This window comes from Lissotriton vulgaris, chromosome 5 (assembly GCF_964263255.1).
Source record: "Lissotriton vulgaris chromosome 5, aLisVul1.2, whole genome shotgun sequence".
NCBI lineage: Eukaryota > Metazoa > Chordata > Amphibia > Caudata > Salamandridae > Lissotriton > Lissotriton vulgaris.
Genome location: NC_141693.1, coordinates 1,412,607,000 through 1,412,631,161, shown reverse-complemented (window position 1 = coordinate 1,412,631,161; position 24,162 = coordinate 1,412,607,000).

Below are 24,162 nucleotides of genomic sequence, written 5' to 3'. Positions count from 1 at the left end.
TTGACACATTTGCCGAGTTTTACAAGTCCCTGTACACCACTAGACAGCCCATGATCCCAGCTTCCCTGGAAAGCTTCCTGGACTCCATTGCCATTGTTTGGTTCAATGATCTCCACCGCCGTTATATGGATGTCCCTGTCACTGTCCAGGATATAGCCCAGGTAATCAAGAGCATGCCTGCGAACAAAGCCCCAGGCCCGGATGGATTGACTTTTACAAGGCATATGCAGAGGAGTTGGCCCCCAAGCTTCATTCTGTCTTTGCTGAGGCCCTGGAGTTGGAGTCTCTACCAGACTCGATGCGTGAGGCCTTAATCATAACATTGCTGAAACCAGACAAAGACTGCCAAGTCCTCGACTCATACCGACCCCTTTCCCTGATCAATGTAGATGTCAAGATCTATGCAAAAATCATTGCGGACAGACTGCAACCCTTATTGCCGATGGTGGTACTCCCGGATCAGTCGGGGTTTATACCTGGCCGAGCCACGTCACACAATCTCAGGACAATATTTTCCATTTTGCACTACTTACATCCCTCCATACAGGCCGCAGTCATTTTCTTGGACGCCACTAAAGCGTTTGATTCGCTTGAATGGCCCTACTTGTTTAGGATTCTAGGTAGGATGGGCTTTAGCCCAATCTTCATAAATATGATCAAGTTGCTGTACGATGCTCCCAGGGCACGAGTAAGCGTGAATGGGCTTATATCCCAGCCATTTGCCATATCCCGAGGGACCAGGCAGGGATGTCCATTATCCCCGTTGCTCTTTGCTATAGCCATGGAGCCCCTTGCGGCTAGAGTTCGACAGCATCATACCGCAAGAGGGATGGGCTTCAGTTCCCGCAGTCTGCTGATCTCCCTGTATGCGGATGACGTCACGCTGTATGTCATCGACCCTGCTGTGAACTTGAACCCCCTGCTAAGAGAATTCGTCCGCTTTGAGGGCCTGGCTGGTGTGTCCATCAACTGGTCCAAATCTGTCGCTTTTCCATTAACTGACACCACCCGGGAAACGCACTCTGACTACCCCCTGCGCTGGGAATTAGACGCAGTTAAGTACCTGGGAGTTTGGATAAGCCGCAATATACAGGATTTATGGACTCTGAATTTTGGCAGAGCAGTGGACTGGCTGGAGGGAAAGGTGGAGATCTGGAACAAGCTCTCCTTGTCTCTAGTCGCGAGAATAGTGCTAGCAAAGATGGTGGTCCTTCCCAAATTTTTTTACCTATTTGTAAAAATTCCAATACCCTTGACGGTGCCCTTCCATGCGCGTGTACGATCGCTGCTGCTGGCACTTGTATGGGCGGGTGGCCCAGCGAGAACATCTTGGGCGTTGCTTACACTCCCACTGCGACAGGGCGGCCTGGGAGCTCTTGACATGAAACTGTACTCTCTATGCGCGCAGGCGCAATTTCTGTACTTTTGGGCTTTTCCCACTCCCTACCAGCCACACGTTGCGGTGGAGTTTGCCGCAGCAGCCCCGTCACCGCTGAGCGTGGCACTATATTGCAAGGTGTCTCGTCCATCGAAAGACGTGGACACTGTAGACATGCTCCGCTGGACGTGGCGCGAACTGCGAAACAGGGCGAAACTCACACTGCTATTCGCACCAGCCATTCCTCTGCGAGGAAACCCAATGATGCCCTGCTTGCGAGATGGGGGTGGAGTCATTACACTTCGGGGGGAAAACCCTACACACTTTTGCTGACCTTTACCCGAACGGCACCTTCAGGGATCTGGGTTCGGGCGCGGAGGGACTACCTGAGTCATTCTCTGACCTATTCCTGTATCATACACTTAAGGAATCCTGTAAAGCACTGTGGCATCAGTTCCCAGAGGAACCACCGCAGCTCCTTGCGCTTCAAAACTTACTCTTGAGACCTTCTCCTAAGAAGCTTGTGTCTCGGTTATACAACTGCATGCAAGATCAATTCCCTATTACTGTGCCCTCTTCCATGCATGCGTGGAATGCTGACATGGAGGTGCCCCTGTCGGAGGAGCAGTGGGAGTTCTGTTGCAGACAACTTACGACACTATCGCCCAATTACAGGTTGAAATTGGTGCACTTCAAATATTTACATAGGTACTATCGCACACCACTGTCACTACATCGCATGGGTCTCAGGGATGATGCTAAATGCTGGAAGTGCGGCTGCGAGAATGCCTCTTTTTTGCATGTGGCATGGGGCTGCCCTAAACTAGAGGAATGTTGGTCAAGCATTTTCACTGCCATTAATCAAATACTGCACAGGACCGATACGCCGTCTCCGCTCCTGGGGCTGCTGGGATGTGTTCAGGATACCTTACCCAAACATAGGAAGTTACATGCGTTACTGCTCCTTTATCCCAAGAGACAGGTGGCGGTGCACTGGGGTCGTCGTGCACTGCCTACATTTGATGCATGGGTTAAGGATGTGACATACGGTAATACGCAGCTCGAACACTATTGGGAAACGATGCCCACTGCTTCCCGGCCTAGGGACATCTGGGAGCCTTTTACACAGTGGTCACGGGAACGTGCGATCTCCCCTGACTCTATGCAGTCGCTAGCAGGAGAGGTCTCTGATGATATGGGTTGACATCTTTTGACATGTGATTGTGCTCACCTGCAGTGGTGAGACCTGAGCATGACTGAAATCTGTGGGCGCACGTTGGGAGCGGTGGAGCCATGATTATGTCTTTGTGCCTGTGTATCTAACTGCTTTGCTGTACCTATCCCATGGCCTGGTTGCCCCCATATATGATTCTGCTCCTCCTATTTTCAGACTGTCATAGACTATCTTTCTAACGCAGTTCTTGCTGCTAACTAAAAGTCTGCTGTGCAGCGCCTTGCCCGGAGGCACAGATCCACCAATACCAGAGACATTATGCCCACCCGATGCTTCTCCTCTGCACCAGAGTTGGTTTTGTTGTTGTTTTTGGGGGGAAAAAAGGGTTTGAAGACAATGGTCAATCCGCACTGTTTGCTCTTTGAACTGTAGTGCCTATATACCTGCACTGTTGATTCGTTTCTTCACTTCCCCCGATGGTACGTTCCATGTCTATTAACCCCAAAAATGTAAGACACATTGATTTACTACTATTGCATATGCTTGCTGCCTACATGTCTAAACCATGAATAATGCTAATGCTGATAATGCACTGTACACTGTTTGTTATGACACCTTTGCAAATATGTGCTTTGCTCTGATAGCGGCCAGCCTCAGGGATGTCGGCGTGACGCTGTGTAAATTTGACAGACTCAAATACACGTCTTACACCAAAAAAAAAGAAAAAAAAAAGAAAAAGGGTTTACGAAAATATGATTGAATTTCCCAACTTGATTACAAGTGTGAGTGACTTCATCATCTAGGGACAGGATACTGCCGTATAGCGTATTGATTGACATGAACAAGCATACATACAATGTATTTTTCAAAAGTTGCATCGGGACAGGGTGCTAAATAAGTTCTCCTATACAAGATTACAGTGTGTTACAAAAGCAATTATGTCTTGGAGAAATGGAGCTCCCTCTGCGTTTTTCCCTAATGTAGTTATGTTGAGTGCTACTTAGATAGCTGCCTTGTGAACTATGACAATTACTAAATTTGCTTGTCACCCAATGAGGTTTTTTCTCTGGTTACCATGTTTTGACATGATACTTTTTGATGAACTGTTTTCTCCATACACTTTCAGGGCACATTACCAGTTCAGTTCAATTATGTTGTTTTCCACTTGATTTAGCACTCAATGTATATCGGACTTTGGGGAATATTTACACCTTAAGCGGTGGACCACAGTATTAAGCCAAGAATGCTAATGGTGCACTCTGTCACTTTAGAAATGCAGGACTGTGCCGTATTTACAACAATATGGTGTAGCCCTGCGTTTCTCCCTGCAGTGTTGCAAAATTAAGATGCATTGCGCCAAAGCAGGTACCCTTGAACCAAAGTGCAAGTGTGCCTGCGTTGTGGAGATTATTGTTTATGTGCAGGAAGGTGGCCCTTCCTGCACATAAACAATCATTATTGGCATTACACCACATGAAGTGGCCTAACGCTGCCTTGTAAATATGGCAAAGTCCCTATCACCACAGGAACATCAGAAAAAGTGACGTTCCTGTGGCAATAGGGGCTTGTAAATACGTCCCATTGTGTCCTTCACACATGTTGTGACATCTCACTGCCTATCAAGATCCCAGACTGTAGACACTAAAGAATTATATGTTCAATATATTTGATGTAGTCGCTACACAGACTAGCCATTGTTAACACCTGTCCTGTTTAATGGTGACAGACAACACACATCAGGCAATTGAAGATGCATTTATATACATGTGCAAAACAGCCTTAGTCACATTGGGCCAATTCAGTTGACAACAACTCTAAAGGATATATTTGGTCAGTGGATGAACAGACAAAGTCCTTGTCGGGATCATGTCAAGAGACATGTAGAGGATTTGCAAAATATCACCAGGAGGATGATTGCATTGTCATAAGGGAGGAATGACCATATTGACAGTTCACAAATGGTCAAACCACAAATGTCCAAGGTGAATAAGTCAAGATAAGGACTGTGAGAGCTGATGTTCCCAGGCATAATTATGAGCACAGGGCTAAGCAGAAACTGGACATTTGACACAGATGAATGCTACTGCAGGGTTCTCCTTTGGAAAGAAGTACCATCCACATCTTCCTCCTCTGATGTGTGCTGGGTCTCCTGTGAGGGTGTTGTGGTACATGTGAGGAGGAGGAAGACACAGACGCATCAGGGGCAGAAGATCTGGATGCCGTAGCTGCAGCAGCATTCATATGTGCCAATACATGAGGCACCACTGCAGCGACGAGGATCTGCTAGTTTTGCAACGCAACAGCAACATTGCTGTTGTAGGCAGCCATGGCATCCATGTGGGAGTCTTGCTTCCACTCCATGGTCTCCGCATTTTCCGCATTGCTCACATCTCATTGACCAACTCGCTGGTGCCGCTTTGGCAGGGCAGTTCTTGGTGACTGCAATATAGCATTTTTGGTGCCCAATGACACCGTGGAGCTGACAAGGAGCTGGTGCTGATGCTCCGTCACCTCCGCAATCAGGATCTCAATCTGTTTCTGACTGAATCTGCATTTCCTCTTCCCCCATAGACTCTGACGGGTCAGCCTGTCTGTTGTGGGGGTTAGGAGATTTGTTGTGCTGTGCTGTGCTGAACGTGGTCCTGGCTGCTCCATTCTGCATTCAACCCCCCCCCTCTTAGCTGCGTATTTCTGAACTTTTTTGCAGCTAAACTCTGAAAAGTGCTGTTGGATAAATTAACACTAACGTTCTTGCCGCTAATTGGCGACCTGTCACTTTCTTTGTGCTATTGTGGATTTTTTTATCGTCTTGGCGCTAGCGTTAGAGTCATTTTCTTCACCGCTAGCTGATCCAAATGTCACGTAGTGATGTATTGTAACATCGCAAACATAGCGTTAGGATTTGATGATAGGCAGCAGTAAAAAAAAGTGCAGTTTATCAGTGTGAAAACTACTTAGCGATAATTCTTGTAAATATCCCCCTTAGTACAAAGTCATAAACAGAAAAATATCTCTCTAGCCACCTTTACTCTGCATGTAGACATGGATGACCAGTCAATGCCTAACTCAAAGCAGATGGTGTACGGTTTTCTAAGCACAATACAACACACCCATAGCACATGCAATAAAAATGTGACTGCCCTGTCAGAGTTGTGAGTTTTGTTTTAAAAACAAAAGTCACGTAGTAAAAACATGCAAAAGATAATACAAAATAAAAACATTAAAGTAATGGCAATATAGAGAAAAAAATAGATTCCATGGATATTTCTCTTCTCTCTCCACCCTCATTCATACACATACACACATGCACACACAAACAAACGCCTTTCTGTCCATGTCCCTGCCTTCCTACTCATCTTACTCCTCTGTATCTTCACTCTTGGCATTGATCTATGAACTGTTATCACTGTAATACTATCTTCTTTTTAGGATTAGCTGAAGAGTGCTCAACGTTGCCACATCATAGCAAATAATGCATGGGTAAATATAAGAAAAAGCATGGAAAGGGAATCTCAACTAGTAATAACACTCAATCCAGTTCGTTTCAGGGATACATTGGCCGCTGCAATAATTTTAAATAATATTAGATCCTTGACCTTCTATCAAATAGTTTGGATCACTGATTGAATATCGATAGTAAAAACATCGAAGTAAAAATATAGATAGGAAAATATCGCCTACCTATACTTAAACAGTTAATTACAAAAATATTGCTTCAAAAATATCAAAGATAAAAATATAGATTAAAATAAAAGAATATACATTAAAAATATAAAATATTAATATTGTCTTTAACAAAATGAATGAAATTTAATATACATTTTAACTAAATACAAAAATAAACTTAATTAAAAAAATATAAACACTCAAACATAATATTTAATACATATACATATATTTACTTTAAAATAAGTTATTAACTATTATGTTTATCTAAGTTTTTAGACTTTTAAATGATATAAAAATAAAAAATAAACATATATCAATAATTTAAATAAAAAATACATTTCATAATTAATTAAAACATTAATCAATTAAAACAAACATTAGGGAAATTGTTGAATAGCGGAGGGGTAAAAATTGCTATTCTCACTCCAGTGAGTGCAACAGTAGAGAAAGTATTGGATAGGGTAGGGGTAAACAATACTATTCCCAGTGTTAAAATCTAGTTTGCAGGGTCAACATTATCGGCGCCATCTTGTCCCTTTTTGGGCCCATTCGTGCGCGTAAGCGGCAGCCATTTTAAATGCCATGGCCTCTCTGCCCACCGCCGATAGCCAGCGCGTCTCTTTCTCTCTCTCTCCTGACCTCGCAGGCATCCCCCGCGCACTGACAGCCCCCGCTCTCACATGCTTGAGCCAGAAACCCCTCTTCAGCGCAACCCTGCCTCGGAAACCCATCCTGTTCCCAGCTCAACACCTCCCTCCGTTCCTTTCATGATCCCGGGTCCTTTGATAAAACCCCCCTTTCCTCTGTGCCCGATTGTCCTGCTCGTTCCCAGGCCGCCACCTGGCTCTGCGGATGCTGTTTATTGCCCCCATACAGTAGGAAGCTTCTCCCATCAAAGGACCCACGAGCTGATCAAAGCCCCCCACCCCATGAGATCCGATCGACCACATGCATTCCGGGAATCGGCGGAATGCCCAGCTGCGCGACAATCGTCACCTGTTGTGACCGGGGTGGGGACTTCTACTGTAAATGTGTGCGGGAACGGGCTTGAAGCGGGGATTCCGAGGATGCCTTTCTGTACTTCAAAGTGTTTGCAAGAATGTGCCACATGCAATAAACTGTAATAAAGATCATAAACCTGTGTATAAGAGGCCAGGCCTCAGAGATGCGGTTAGAGCACCTCGAGAAGATACCCTGTTGTCTGAGTTGACGTGTTCTGCTCCGTCGGAATAAACTTCTGTTTCCTGCCTTCCAGTCTCCAGCGCCTGCCTCTTTGTTTGATAACTCGAGTGGTATTAGAGGCGGTTAGCGCCGGGCAACCCTGAAAAAGGTTTTTGATCAACTTTGCCCCTACCTTTTTCCACAATTGGCATCCCAAACGTGGGGCCCATCAGTGACTCGTGGATCCAGTGGGAGAGGTCCTGACGACAGAGTGAACGACTGCAACGATCGGGAGAGCTCCTGTCCGATAGACCCTCATCTGACAGACGATCATCCGAACTTCACTGGTTCTGAACAGACCTCTCTCGAGTGATCTACGGTCCTGACTGGGAACCATCAGGAGTGCCGCGACAGTCACGAAGAATAGAGGACGATCGGGCGCTGGATTCGGAAGACAAGAAACTGTCCATGCGGTCCGGGTAAGGTCGTGTAACACGACAAATTGCGAAATGATTGTTTGATTGTTTGGAAAATACTAGTATTACTCTTTGAATTGTTGGTTCTTTTTGGAGATTCGCTGTCTGCAAACGGAGAAGAATAGATTCTCTCTTCCTTTGCAGGTAGTGAAGGGTAGGTAACGCAGACTTTTGTCCCCGTTGTAACCCGTCGTGCCTATCTTTCTCCCCCACTGATTGATTGTTTGGCCCGAACATTGTTGTTCGCGGATTGTTCTCTGGAGATTCTCTGTCTGCAAACGGGGAAGAACAGGTTCTCTCTTTGCAGGTAGTGAAAGGGTAGGTAACGCAGACTTTTGTCCCCGTTGTAACCCGTCGTGCCTACTTATTCTCCCCATTGATTGTTTGATTGACCGAACATTGACTGTTCGATATTGGTTCTTTTGAGGTATTCTCTGCCTGAAAATAACGAAGAATAGAAATATTCTGTCTAATCTTTGCACGCAGTGATAAGATAGGTAGTGCAGACTTTTGTCCCCGTTGTAATCCGTCATGCCTATCTTCTCCCCACTGATTGGTAGTTGGTTCAGCCCGGACCGCTTATTAGAGATGAACCATCCGGCTCCACGGGAAGGCACCCCTAATAAGGACATGTTCATGAAGCATGGATTGATCGCCATAGCCTATAGCAAGCTGTGGCATAAATATACGAAGAAGGATCAGAAAAGTCAGTGGCCACTGATAGGATCCTTCGATGAAGATAAAATAAGCGCGCTAGAAACAGCCCTTGGGAACAACAAGACAACACCCTCTACGCTCTACCCTGAATTACCCTCGAAACAGCGAGCCAACGATGGTCTTTTGTTAGGCCCTCCGATCATCTACATGCCCCCTCCATATGCCCCTTCCCAACCTTTAGCACAGCACCCACTACCCCCAAGCACAGGCGAGAGTAGTACCAGAGCTTCGGTCCCCATGGCCTCCGCGCCGGCTGAACCTCTTGTACTAGATACAGCACACGCGACAATGTTAGATGACCCTGAGGCCCAAAAGACAGATTCCGCAAGAACGAACAGGTTTGACAAAGATGAGCGAGTGGGGATTGACAAGATAGTAAGGACACTGGTAGACAGAAAGGAGAGTGAGGAGTACATCACGGATATGTTCAACTCATATGCGGGGAGCCACAGACGACACTTTGTCGTACGATTGTGTTATCATGCTCTAAATGCTTATGAGGATCGATATCGAGACAAAGGTCCCGAGAGCCTAACGACTCTGTATAGAAAGGTCGATATCGGAGATGAGGGCGAGTGTGACGTGACGGACCTCCTTATGCGTACGCTTGAGGTTTTCCGCCACCTCACTGAACAAGAGTCGGAAGCTAAACCTACGACACCTGTAGCGACCGAACCACGAACTGAACAAGCTAGCACCATGATGCCAATAAGAGAGGCTGCCCCCTACTGGGTTCCCCCACGAGGTCTGGAAACACACGATGATGTTAACCACCAAGATGCAAGAGGGAGGGTAGTGTACAACTGGGTCTACCAGACATGGGATCGGCAAGATATTCTGACATTCCGGAAATCTCTGCCCGATTTACGTAAAAACCCCACTGCCTTCTACACTGAATTAGTGCAGCCCTAGGTTCGACGATTATGACCCTGGCTGACATTGATTTGTTTTTCGGGTTATGTCTGCCAGCTGATGTGTGGAAGCAAATCCGGAAAGTCGACCACCTTGAGCTGTTTGGACATACCTGGTCACAACTCGATGGAATAGATAGACAACGAGAACCTGGACAGAAGCCTTTGAAATCCATTTTAGTACTCCCAGACAAATTTGTGCAGAAACTAAAAACCCTGATCCCAGAAAAGAAAGTGCACTGGTCGATAGTAACGGCCTGTCGTCAGAAACCCCAGGAAGACGTATCGGAATACTTCTCCCGGTTTGAAACGGTGTTCTCCGATTACAGCGGCCAGGACATGACCACTGCAACCGGACACCATCTGTTTGTCCAGAACTATGTAAAAGGTCTGTCGCAGGAGGTCTCTCAGAAACTGCAGGCCAGCAAGAGTAGTTGGGCAGTCTCCAAACCTGCGGCTATCCTCCAGATGGCCCAATATTACGAGCACCAGAAAAATGAAAACGATAGAGTGACAGAGAAAAAGAAGAAAGACTTAAAAGAGAGGGTGATGATTGCGCAGTTGCAAGGGGCGACTATAGGACGAGAGCAATACAAAGGGAACTACCAGACAAATGCCCCTAGGAACGCACCCCCTAAAGACTGTACTCCGACACCCTATGTTGGACGTAGAGACATTAGCGAGGACCAGTGTGCATTCTGCAAGGGATTCGGCCATTGGAAATCCCAGTGCCCGGGTCTGTTGGAGATGAACAGGAATAGGGACCCCAAAAACGTAGCGGGTGGAACGAGAAATAGAGGCAGCAACGGGGGTCCGCGAACGATACGAATAACGACAGATCAAGCAGACCAAATACATTTGACCGTCCCCGACACAACCAGTACCAGCAGTCTGACTGCGACGATGGCCGCGACTTTGCATAGGACTGCCTAGGGCAAGGGAGGGATCCAGTCCAGCTCTATGTTGACCAGGAAGGTCCTTATGTCACCGCTAAGGTCCTAGGTACGAAGTCTCCATTCCTGGTAGACACTGGCGCGACACGTAGTGCGTTATCTAAACGACTGATTCCAAGGGCACCCTTGTCTGGCTCGCTTGTAACATCGATAGGTTTCGATGGAATGCCCTCCACTAACCCTTTGTCCACACCGATCTCCTTCGACTTAGAGAACAACACCACTGACACGACGTTTTTGCTTTCCTCCAATACTCCTGACGCCATTATGGGACTTGACTTGCTGAAACATTTCCGAGCTACTATTAGATGTTCACAAGATGGAGTTCGAGTTTTTCTGTACGACAACCCAGCTCTGCTCAGACATTGCCCTTCCGACGCATGTTTTCCATCACTGACACTGACTCGTACCTACTTGACACTCTGCCTCCGTATCTGTGGGCCAAGACAGATTCGGACGTAGGACGCATGATGATTGACCCAGTGCACATCACTGTTCGACAGGACGCAATACTCCCGAAACTCCCACAATATCGGATATCGCCCGAGGGCGAGAAGGCATTGGTAAAGATTATTCAGTCACTGATAGACGCAGGAGTGGTAGAGGAAGTGGTTAGCAATGTTTGCAACAGCCCTATCTTACCCATCATAAAGAAACAAGGAGAGGGAGATGAGAAAGCGTACCGCTTCATCATCGACCTTCGAGAGGTCAACAAAGTAGTTGTACCCCAGTACCCCGTGGTCTCAGACATCACCACTATCCTGACTTTGATTCCTTCTACTGCGACCACCTTCACTGTCATTGACCTAAAAAATGCTTTCTTCTCTATCCCCATCCATCCAGACAGCCGATACCTCTTTGGCTTCACCCTAAAAGCCCGCTCATATAGATTCTGTCGAGCACCCCAAGGCTACACAGAAAGCCCCAGCATCTACAGTCAGGCCCTCAAGAGACAGCTGGACGAAGTCCAGTTACCCGATGGAGTGGTGTTGATACAATACGTCGATGACATCCTTTTGGTGGCCGATACCACTCCACTTGCAGTCACAGCCACCATTCAACTCCTGCACTTCCTTGCGGAAAATGGCCACAAGGTCTCCAAAAAGAAGCTGCAATTCTGCCAACCCCAGGTCACTTACTTAGGCCACCTTTTGTCCAAAGACGGAAGGAAACTTACCCCCGACCGGATCCAAACCATTCTAGAGACCCCTGTCCCTAAAACTCAGAAGCAAGTCCGCTCCCTACTAGGCCTCACTTCCTTCTGTCGACAGTGGTTACCGAATTTCAGCCTCATTGTGAAACCGCTGCTTTCTCTGCTAGCTAAAGATGTCCCCTTCCCACTCCCTTGGACCCCTGAATGCCAATCCTCCTTCTTAGAACTACGAGATGCCCTTTGTTCTGCCCCTGTCCTAGGAACCCCCGATTACACTAAGCCCTTCTCCCTCTACACTCACGAAAGGGAGGGATGTGCTTTGTCTGTCTTGACCCAGTCCATTGGCCCAAAGCAACGACCATGCGCTTACTTCTCTGCCACTCTTGACCCAGTAGCCAGAGCCTTGCCTGCCTGCCTTCGAGCTGTAGCTGCCGCTGCTATCTCTATCCGACAGAGGGAGGGGATCGTGCTCTCGAATTCCCTCACGGTGTTAGTACCCCATGCGGTTGACACCCTCCTGAACCAAACTAAGACGCAACACCTGACGAGTGCACGACTGACTGGATACGAATTGACTCTGCTTGCACCCCACATCACCCTGAAAAGATGCACCACACTGAACCCGGCAACTTTGTTGCCCCTACCAGAGACCGATCCCAATGTGTCCCCTGTACATGACTGTGTGACCCTCACGGACGAACAGACCAGGAGTAGGGTTGACCTCAGAGACACGGCTTTTTCTGACCCTGACGGAGTGCTGTGGGTGGACGGCTCTTGCATCAAACTCCCCGATGGCACCACCTCAGCTGCTTATGCAGTCACCACAGCCCGAACTGTAGTAGAGACAGCCCGCATCACACAAAGATCTGCACAGGCAGCAGAACTGATTGCCCTCACGCGAGCATGTATCCTGGCAGCAGGAACCACAGCAAACATTTACACCGACAGCCAGTATGCCTTCGGGGTGGTTCACCATTTTGGGCTCCTTTGGAAGGACATGGGATTCTTGACCTCACATGGCACCCCCATCTTGCACGGAGATCTAGTCTCCGCCCTAACTGAAGCAGTCCTTCTTCCCAAGCAACTTGCAGTAATAAAATGCCAAGCACACAGAAAGGTGACAGACATCATTGGACAGGGGAATGCACTAGCCGACATGACTGCCCGAGCCACAGCTGAGAATAGGACGACAACACGCGTGTACGTGACCAGGTCACAAGCCGAGAAATGGACAGACGCTAGGGAAACTATTAGGGACATCCAAATGGCCAGCTCACAACACGAATTGACTGAATGGGCACGGGTGGGACTGAGAGACGATGAAGGCTGCTGGCGAACAAAAGACACGAACAAATGGTTGCTACCTGACTCATACCTGATTCCCATACTGACTATGGCACACTCCCCTGCACACATCAGATCAGCCCCTATGATCTACCTTGTCTCCAGAGTTTGGCACAACGACAAAATCACAGACTCCGCCAAACGTCTGGTCCAACAATGCTTGATATGTTTGCAACATAACCCTGGGAAAGGAACTGTAGTACCCCGGGGAGGGTTTGGGGTTCCCAATCACCCGTTTGAAGTCCTGCAGATGGACTACATCCAGCTAGAAAGATGTCAAGGCCTGAAGTACGTACTTGTTGTGGTGTACGCATTTAGCAAGTGGGTGGAAGCCTATCCAACCCGCGACAACACTGTTATGGCCACTGCAAAGGTACTACTAAAGGAATTCTTCCCTCGCTACGGCCTTTGCCAAATTATATGGAGCAACAATGGCCCCCACTTCGTAGCCGAAGTTATCCAACTCATCTTGAAGAGGTTGGATGTAAAACAGAAGTTCCATGCAGTTTTCCACCCCCAATCTGCTGGACTTGTTGAGCGACACAATGCCACACTAAAACTAAAACTGGCTAAGATAGTGGCTACCACAGGACTGAAATGGCCAGACGCTCTCCCACTGGCATTGCTATCGATGCGTTCCACCCCCACCAAACACCACTTGACACCTTACGAGGTCGTATTCGGCTGACCCCGGAGCGTCTGGTCTGCACCAAAACCGACTTCCATTCATGACGTCCCGGACGTCCTAATGTCCGATTACTTGTATAAATTGACTGAGACACTGTCTGTTATTCATCAACAGGTGCTGCATGCCATTCCTGATGCTTCCAGGGGTCCCGGACACAACCTGCTTCCCGGGGATTACGTCTTAATCAGAAATTTCCAGCGTGCCAAGAGTCTGGAACCCTGGTGGACGGGCCCCTGGCAAGTCCTACTCACCACCCGAACAGCTCTTCGAGTGGAAGGAAAGCGCAATTGGGTGCATGCACACCATTGCAAGAAGATCTCCTCGACCCTGACAACGACCTAAGACGTGACCACCCAGGAAGAGCTCCTGAACAAAGACCGACCATCACTGAACTGCTATCCTGATACAGAGACACTTGAAGTAGCAAACTTTCCCGATCCTACTGTGCCATCCAGAGAAGGGTATAACCTGCGACGAAAGGAGGGAGTTTTGGCTAAGCAGACCATTGACTAAGTCATAATTCTCGGATCGGTGGCCTAACACTACAAAGGTTGTCAGGAGAGAAAGCCAGACGAAGTTTTTGGTTCTGCCCACTACCGAGCTCCCTTGAAGATGATGGAAGCGCCCGATAAGAAGATGATGGAAGCGCCCGATAAGAAGATGATGGAAGCAACCGGAAATCCGAAGATTCACTACAGAAACCCAAAGACTGACAAAATCCACAGTTCAAAGACCATTGCACTCTTTATTGCCCTCCTCTTTTGCCTCCTCCTCATGACCACCCTCTGGATTGTGGAAGAAAACGCACCCGCTCATGAGACATTCCTGACCACTGCACAGCCTACCACCATGAAGGAACATTATCTGATTTCTCTTTCACCCCAACTCAGAGAAAGGCGAAAGGAGTTTTGGAACAACTCCTTCGTGCAACTGCTGCACCAACATAATCTTGCTACCAATGCCACCAACTGCTGGATCTGTGGGTTGCTACCCCACGCCACTGGACATTCAATACCATTCATCCCTTCACCCTTCTCAATTCACGGCTCCTGCCTTGCTTGGCTGATCCTCTTACAAGAAAGTTATAGGGATAATGCCACCTCCAGCAAAACTATGACACATTTCTTTCATGAGGTCTGGCAGAACAAAACGAAGAAAACTGCTACACACTTCTGCCCACAGACCTCCAACGACTCTATCCACATGGACATCCCTGTCAAAGAACGAATTGAAATGCAGGTGTTTAACAATCCGACCAGACCCACCTTCTCCTACCTCCGGAAACGAACAGCTGCCACCCTGACTGTGGCCCTATCCGTCATCAACGTCACAGGCCTTATGTGCATCGAAGGGCTTGGGACACAGCTGGTAGGCCGCAGCGCTTGCCGCATCACCAGAAGTTTGAACTCCACCGATCCCCCCTCTTTTGTCTCCTCTCCGAACATGTACTTTGTTTGTGGCACAAAGGCCTACACCTGGCTCCCCAAAGGCTGGGGGGGCATCTGTTTTATCTCCTTCATCCTTCCTCCGACCTATGTGGCCCCAGCGAATCACCATAGACAAAAACTAGCCAAGGACATTGAGCAAGCCGACTCCACCGGAGCACAGTTCCTCGATGCAATGAAGGGACTTGTTCCACTCTGGGGCCCGATGGCGAACAGCCGTGCCATCCGACATTTGACCCAGGCAGTCGAGACAACGATTAACATCACAGCTGGCATCCTTGCAAACAATACAGCCGAGCTTCAAGCGGTTCGCCTGGTGGCTCTCCAGAACCGCCTTGTTCTAGATGTGGTTCTAGCAGATCGTGGTAGAGCATGCTGCATCATTGGGTCCAGCTGCTGTACATATATACCGGACAATTCACCCTCAGTGTACAAAGCCATCGAACATCTCCACAGACTCTCCTCAGAAGTTCACCAGGAGCAAGAAGAATGGTCGCTTGGTGGATGGTTCTGGAGTACTGTTAAGAACTGGGGGTGGAGACTATTTACGATTATCCTGATTCCCGTTGTTGTAATATGTGGGTTCTGCTTAGGAATTCAATGCCTGCCGCCTCTGTGTTCACTATGTGCGAATTGTATCTGCCCTAAGACTGTGGACTTTGAAAAAGAACGCATGAGAGCACTGTATGATGTCGAGGTTGGGAATCTGATGAAGATAGACATCGATTAGACAAGCTGACTAGATATGTTGAAAAGGGAGGACTGTTAAAATCTAGTTTGCAGCGTCAACATTATCGGCGCCATCTTGTCCCTTTTTGGGCCCATTCGTGCGCGTAAGCGGCAGCCATTTTAAATGCCATGGCCTCTCTGCCCACCGCTGATAGCCAGCGCGTCTCTTTCTCTCTCTCTCTCCTGACCTCGCAGGCATCCCCCGCGCACTGACAGCCCCCGCTCTCACATGCTTGAGCCAGAAACCCCTCTTCAGCACAACCCTGCCTCGGAAACCCATCCTGTTCCCAGCTCAACACCTCCCTCCGTTCCTTTCATGATCCCAGGTCCTTTGATAAAACCCCCTTTCCTCTGTGCCCGATTGTCCTGCTCGTTCCCAGGCCGCCACCTGGCCCTGCGGATGCTGTTTATTGCCGCCATACAGTAGGAAGCTTCTCCCATCAAAGGATCCACGAGCTGATCAAAGCCCCCCACCCCATGAGATCCGATCAACCACATGCATTCCGGGAATCGGCAGAATGCCCAGCTGCGCGACAATCGTCACCTGTTGTGACCGGGGTGGGGACTTCTACTGTAAATGTGTGTGGGAACGGGCTTGAAGCGGGGATTCCGAGGATGCCTTTCTGTACTTCAAAGTGTTTGCAAGAATGTGCCACATGCAATAAACTGTAATAAAGATCATAAACCTGTGTATAAGAGGCCAGGCCTCAGAGATGCGGTTAGAGCACCTCGAGAAGATACCCTGTTGTCTGAGTTGACGTGTTCTGCTCCGTCAGAATAAACCTCTGTTTCCTGCCTTCCAGTCTCCAGCGCCTGCCTCTTTGTTTGATAACTCGATTGGTATTAGAGGCGGTTAGCGCCGGGCAACCCATAAAAAGGTTTTTGATCAACTTTGCCCCTACCTTTTTCCACACCAGTCCAGTCAGTGCAACATTAAGATAAGTGCTGGATAGCAAAGGGGAAACATTTCCTATTCCTACTCCAGTGAGTGCAACAGTAGGGAAAGCATTGGATAGCGAAGGGGAAAAAATTGGTATTCACACTCCAGTGAGTGCAACAGTAGGAAAAGTATTGAATAACAGAGAGGTAAAAATTACTATTCCCACTCCAGTTAGTCAAACAGTAGGGAAAGTGCTGGATAGTGGAAGGGTAAAAATGACAATTCCCACTCCCATGAGTGCAACAGTAGGGAAAGTGCTGGATAGCAGAAAGGTAAACATGACTATTCCCACTCCAAAGAATGCAACAGTAGGGAAAGTGTTGCATAGCGGAGGTGTAAAAATTACCATTCCCACTCCAGTGAGTGCAACAGTAGGGAAAATGTTAACTAGCAGAGGGGTAAAAATTACTATTCCCACTCTAAAGAGTGCAACAGCAGGGAAAGTGTTGGATAGCGGAGGGGTAAAAATTATTATTCCAACTCCAGTGAGGGCAACAGTAGGGAAAGTGTTGGATAGTGGAGGGGTCATAATTACTATTTCCACTCAAATGAGTGCAACAGTAGAGAAAGTGTTGGATAGCCGAGGGGTAAAAATTATTATTCCAACTCCAGTGAAGGCTACTGTAGGGGAAGTGTTGCATAGCGGAGGGGTAATAATTACTATTTCCACTCCAATGAGTGCAACAGTAGAGAAAGTGTGGGATAGCAGAGGGGTAAAAATTATTATTCCACCTCCAGTGAGGGCAACAGTAGGGAAAGTGTTTGATAGTGAAGGGGTAAAAATTACTAATCCCACTCCAGTGAGTGCAACAGTAGAGAAAATGTTGAATAGAGGAGGGGTAAAATGACTGCTCCCACTCCAGTGAGTGCAACAGTAGCGAAAGTGCTGGATAGCGGAGAGGTAAAAAATAACGATTCCTACTCAAGTGAGTGCTGGATTAGGGTAAGTGTTGGGTAGCAGAGAGACAAAAATTACTATTCACACTCAAACAGTTAAAACAGAAATAAAAAACATAAAAAATTATAAAACTCAATAGGCAATATTTGGAAATGAAAAATCAAATATTTAAATATATAAAAAGAAAAAATATTATATTAATTACATATACATAATTTACAAATAATAGTTAATATAAAATAATAAATACATTTATGAAAAAAATTGTGAAAAATAGAAAATATTTACAAACAAATAAAAAATCAATGCATAAATATATTTACTATATTTCCTACACTATACCAAAACACCAATAACAAAACACGTCAACATGCTTTTTAATAAAATTTCCCCCCGAAATTAACATATCCACTAATTAAAGATGTGTATCTCTTTGAGGCCTTTCATTCTAATTATTCATTTACTTATTGACACTGTTTCCTATTTGCTTCACTTTCACGTCCTTGTGTCTCTCTAATGGTGTCAGACTTGTGCAGTCTCGATATGATCAGTGATTAAATTAAGATTGTTCCTATTTGAGGTGCATCTCCATCATGGCGGCTCGGAACTGTTGCTCTTTGGAAGCCCTGCGCTCAACAAACTAGCACGATGCTTTATTGCTTCAAAACCAACCGGAGAAACTTACTCCCGGCATTGGAGTACTGGGAGCATATGCTGATGTCGGTGCCGCTCCGCTTAACTGCACCATTGCTGTGTAATCGTCAAAAATTCATTTGTAAATCATGCCTCAAAATGGCACCTGAACCGGAGCAGACTCACTCTAATTGAGTAACAGAGCGTGGGCTGCATATTCAAGACTGTGGGAGACTAAGTTGAGGAGCAGTGAGACCCTGAACTTGGCTGCGGGTAGCTGTTTAGCACCGGGGTCCCAGCGAGACGTAAGCGGTCCGAGTTACACCCAATCCCCAGAGAACTGAGCGCCAATGCAGGAACTCGATCTGGAAGCCAGAGAGAAAGGTGAGAGAAATGGGGCAACGTAGGGGGCCCAACACTGACTACAAAAACGCAAGCACCTCAGAGGGCAGAGGGTTTCCAACTCAAGGCAAGAAAGACACTGGAGGCACCCTGCCTGACACACTATTGTCGGCTGTCCCTTCCACAGACGAATATTCTCAACATCACATGGCCCATTGACTTTCGGGCCCTGGCTCTGTCCCCTTATTGATCCACTGCTTAGCTTTCAGCCACTTTTCCTTTTGGGCTATTGAGAATAATGGGGACCGACCAAATTCGAACTTCAAGGTCTCATTCCCCTTGCCTGATCTCAAGATGGCCGTCTCAGTGAGACCCTCCTTGATTCTCTTTCTCTCCTGGTCTAAAATCATGTGTCTTCGTCTGGATCCTGATCAGCCCTCACCCGACCGTGTTCCTGCTACGCTCCAGGACCCCGCTACCGAGCATACTAAAGTGTAAGATTCCTTTTAAGACCTAATAGGAGTCTGACCCTTCCCTCCCTACAAAGCTCTGATGTATTCAGTAAACCCTCGGTGTCAAGTATCAAACTGTAGCTTCCACAGGAGCCGATGCTAATTCCTCAATTCCCGGCTCCCCTACCCACGGGTTTTGATGCTCACAAATAAGAAGGAGGGGGAACGGGGAGTTGGGAAGAGAAAGAGAGACTGCACTGCCTTGAATTCTTCTAGCCAGATTCTGTTCATCTGGTGTTGAACCCTGTAACAAATAATTATACATATAAACACTGTAACCCACTAATGACCTAGTATCCTCACTCCTCTACTATGTGTTTACCTGACTTCACGCAGTGTTTTGCTGCTCTCTTGATATGGCAGATCTGTGTGTCTTCCTCTTGCTCTATTTTATCGGGTTTGGTGTTTATACAAGATGGTGTATTCTGCAAATACAAACAATATATAATCTCAATTTCACTAGGTATCCCCTTCCCACTAAGTACTCTTGTTACCTTGCTTTCACCAAAACCTAGTATTGAACTTAATCCTCTTTTCTGGTATGTTTCTGACTGACTGTAGATAACTGAAGAAAGGTTCTGATATTCCTTTCTCTCTTCTCGTATTACAGCTTTGCCGGCAAGACCCCTTGTCGGTAAGTACAATTATATATGCAAATATAATCCTAATTACATCTCCTTTTCTTGTATGTCTTGTGTTGTCTTGTTCCTGGCTATTCCTGTCTTCAAGTTTAGTATTCTACTCCCTAAACTGTATTCTTAACTTGCTACTCTTGTATACTATTGGTTCAATCATATTCTCAAAGAAATAATGGATGTACTGTCTTTTACTAGTAACTCTTTCAAGTCTCTAAATTAATGCTTGCTGCTCCAAGTTGTCAAAAGTCGTTTACAGCTTTCAGCAATAATTCCTGCTCAAAAATACAAATAGCGCTGTGATACAAATATGTGAATAACTTAGCTGTCCTCTTAAATCACCAGCAAAACCCCAAAATCGTCTTATCTTCTTCTCAAAAGGAAGCACAGGTTAGAATACTTCCATCCTCTCAGAAAAGTCAGTTGAAGTGCACAATAGAGCTCGCGAGCGAGAGCCTTGACAGCTGCGATCGTTCGCGAGTAAACAACTAGACCGCTAACCTCCGCCTTAGTGCGGTGGCGCCCATCTTGGAATTCCATGGCACCACACAAGAAAGAAACTTTAACCAAAGGCAAACTAGAGTCCGAGAAATGACTCTATGCAATCTGCTAAAGAGGGGAAAGGTGAGTCCTGATCTAAATGAGTGTGTACCCTGCCTAGAAGCTAATCTGCTGCCTACATTCCTGACACTCAGTTTGGAAATGGGTCCCAGGATGCCTGACCCCAACATGGCTGACAATGTGACTTCTTCGCCCCGCTACACTTTTTACTTACACAACACTTTCAGGACTGTGCCTGACCTCAAGAGGACTTTTTTCGGACCATGGCCCCCCTGCACTACTCTGCCAATCCCTGAGTACACATGACCTCTTTCCTGATAGCTAAGTCCGAGCATTATGTCCAACGTCCGGTGGAGCTGCTCAGTTTAGCTAATGTGGAGATCGGACTTAGTTCACCCCCTGATCGTCATCTGCCCAGCTAGACGGGACCTTGGGCACAGTTTCTCCTCTTCTCCTTGTCTCGCCCTCCCTCCTTCTCATTGTATTTTTGCCACTCTGCTTTTGCCTTGTCTCCTTTCTATCCACCTGTCTGACCGATACCCGTTGGAGTTTTCTCGAGAGCTAAAGGGGAGACAGGTCTTGGACTACCTCCCTGGCCGTCACCTACCCATTTGGTCTTTGGGCTGACTTTGCCTCTGTCTCTTATTCCGTCTTCCCCCTCGTCCTCTCCATTGTCCTCTCCCTTCTCACTACCCCTCTCCGCCTTCCCTCTCTACTGGTCCCTCCTTATCTCCCCTTAATGTGTCTCATATATTTGATGTAACGTGTAATTGATATTTTTGTTGTAACTTTGCTGACCTTATGTAAAGCGCTCTGATACCTAGGGGTCTAGTCATCGCTACATAAAAGTCATTAAATAAATAAATAAATAAACATAATTAATAATCAATTTAAAACATTTTATTAATAAAAAAATGAATAAACATTAATTGACTACACAAACACTATGATATCCACAACACACACCTAAATTAAACTCTAAAATAATAAAACACAATTAAAACTTGTTTATAAATTAAAAACTATTACTATTAACAAATAATAAGAAAGTAATTAAAATGTATTTAATACCCACCCTTTACCCCTTTAAGATAAAAAATAAACAATTACCCAAAATACACATCAAATAATTAACATTAATTAACAACAATATATTAATTAAATACTAATTACTTCACACCCTTTACTCCTTTAAACACCAAAACACACACCTACAATTAATTACAAAATTACCATAATTAATTACCAATTTATTAAAATTTAAGTAACATCCACATATTAATTTATCAATAAAAAATAAATCACTTTCCACCCCTAACACCTATAAACGCCACAACACACACTTCAAATTAATTACACAATTACCATAATTCATTACTAATTAATTAAATAAATTAATTAACATCCAATTATTAATTCATCAATTAAAAATAAATTACTTCCCACTTTTAACACCTATTAACACAAAACACACCTAAAATGTATTACACAATTACTATAATTAATTACCAATCAATTAATAAAAAATAATTGATAACCAATTATTAATTAATTAATTCATAATAAATACCTTTACGCATTTAACATGATAACATCTCAATTAAACAAATATTAATTTATAAAAAATAATTGATGCATTTTATTTGATTAAATTACTTCCCTGCCTATTCCCCTATAAACCCACAACCCGGTACAGAACTTAAAATGCAAAATTCAATTAAAAAAACATGAATAACTTCTAAAAAGTAAACACATATATTAAAAATTCAAACAAATCTTATACAGAAAATTACAACACATACATATAAAATATATGCTAAAATATATAACAATAATAAACAAATTATATTTTTTAACAGCTATATTTTTGCATTCAATATTAAACTCGATATTACTTACCTTAAGTCGATATTTTTGACCACGATAATCTTGCTGCCGATATTTCTGACCCACAATATTTGCAACTCGATATTTGTGATTCGATATTCTGTCTCTGCACCATTTATGGAGAGCATATAGTGATTGGTAGATTCTATGTCCCTTCCCCCACTTAACCAAAGCTATATTGATCGCCTTGTAGATGTTTGGAGGCTGCTTTCGATGGCCTCATAGTTCTGGGAGGAGTCTGGAATGATGTGATTAACATATCCATTGACTGGGGAGACACTTAGGAACAGCAGAGACACCAAGGGAGTCAAGGCTTAAATCCTTCAAAGATAAGGTCAGCTGGGCAGATGCCTGGAGAGCACACAGCCCAAATAAAAAACACTATACATACTACTCCACACTACATGACACTTTCTCAAGGATTGACTATATTGTTATCCCAGACCGTTATCTCCAGAGAGCATCAGATACTACAATTATGCCTCAATTACTATTAGACCACTCCCCAATTGAGATACAGCTCTTGATGGGCCACGTCAGCATCCATTACGGTGGAGACTCTCCCCTTGGCATCTACAACACCAAGACTATAGATCCCACATCCAAAAAACACTGATAGACTATTCAACCTTAATATAGAAACAGCCACCTCCACAGAAATATTATAGGAGGCCATGAAACCTACCATTCGTGGGGTGGACATTAGCTATAGCATTTAGAAGCCCGTCTGACAATAATGGAGAGACAGGGACAGGCAGATGGAGTACATACAACTCATAGAAAACTACTCCTTACCCAACAACAGTATCAAAGTGAATTGACGGAAGAGGCACGGCACGCATGGTTAGCATCCCAGAGCAGAATTTATCAATGGGGGGACAAGTCTGGTAAATTAATATATCGCCTGTTCAGACAGGCTACGACAACAATTCATATCCCCACTATATGCAATGCACAGGGAGAACCCCGTATAGACATGGCCCAGATAGCACATAGCTTTGCAAAATTTTATGAGGCACTATAGGTGCTAAAGAAAGCCATGCACATCCCCCTAATCAAGAGCTTCTTCGAAGATATGCCACTAAAATCTAGATGTTACGCTAAAGGCTTTAGATACACCAATCACCCTAGAACAACTAACAATAGCAGTATCAGAACTACAAACAGGCCGATCACCCAGACCAAACCGATACCCCAGCACATTCTACAAAGCCTATATACGTAAATTGCGTCATCCAAGATGTGGTCAAAAATGCCCAGCTACCAGAAGACTGGAGGCATGCTGAAATCGTGGTATTCCCTAAAACTGACAGACTCCAGAACAACATGCTTCCTTTCACCCTATATCTCTTATGAATATGGAGACAAAACTACTAGTCAAAGTTTTTGGATACAGATTAATACTGTGCAAGCCAGATCTTGTTCACTTGGACCAGGCAGGCTTTGTGCCCCACCACTCCATGTGCCACAATAACAGAATGGCTTACAACGCTATAGCAAAAGTAGATCGCCTAGGCAGACCAGCCACCTTGATGTTGGCCGATATGGACAGGTATTTGATTTAATTAGCTGGACTTATCTTTTTGCGCTGCTAAACTGATATAACTTTTTGCCTGCCCTTCCTTTTTCCACTACCTATTGAGACTCTGGCCATCTGGGTCCATAAGGATGCACTGATCAGGTGTTTCGAGTGGACAGTCAATATCTCGGATCGCAATGCACTATACGTAGGAGACATACTATTCTTTCTTACAGATCTGTACATTCTGTACAAATAAGGACCTAAAAAATATGTGGATAATAACCACAAAATATATCTGATGGTGCCCCACAGTTTAAGGACACGGCATGGACAGACATAATTAATACTCACTAGGGCTGGCGATCTGTAAACACACAGGGTTCCCGCAATCGTGTAATGCGAAACCCTAGCATTCTGCGAGCCACGTTTAAATA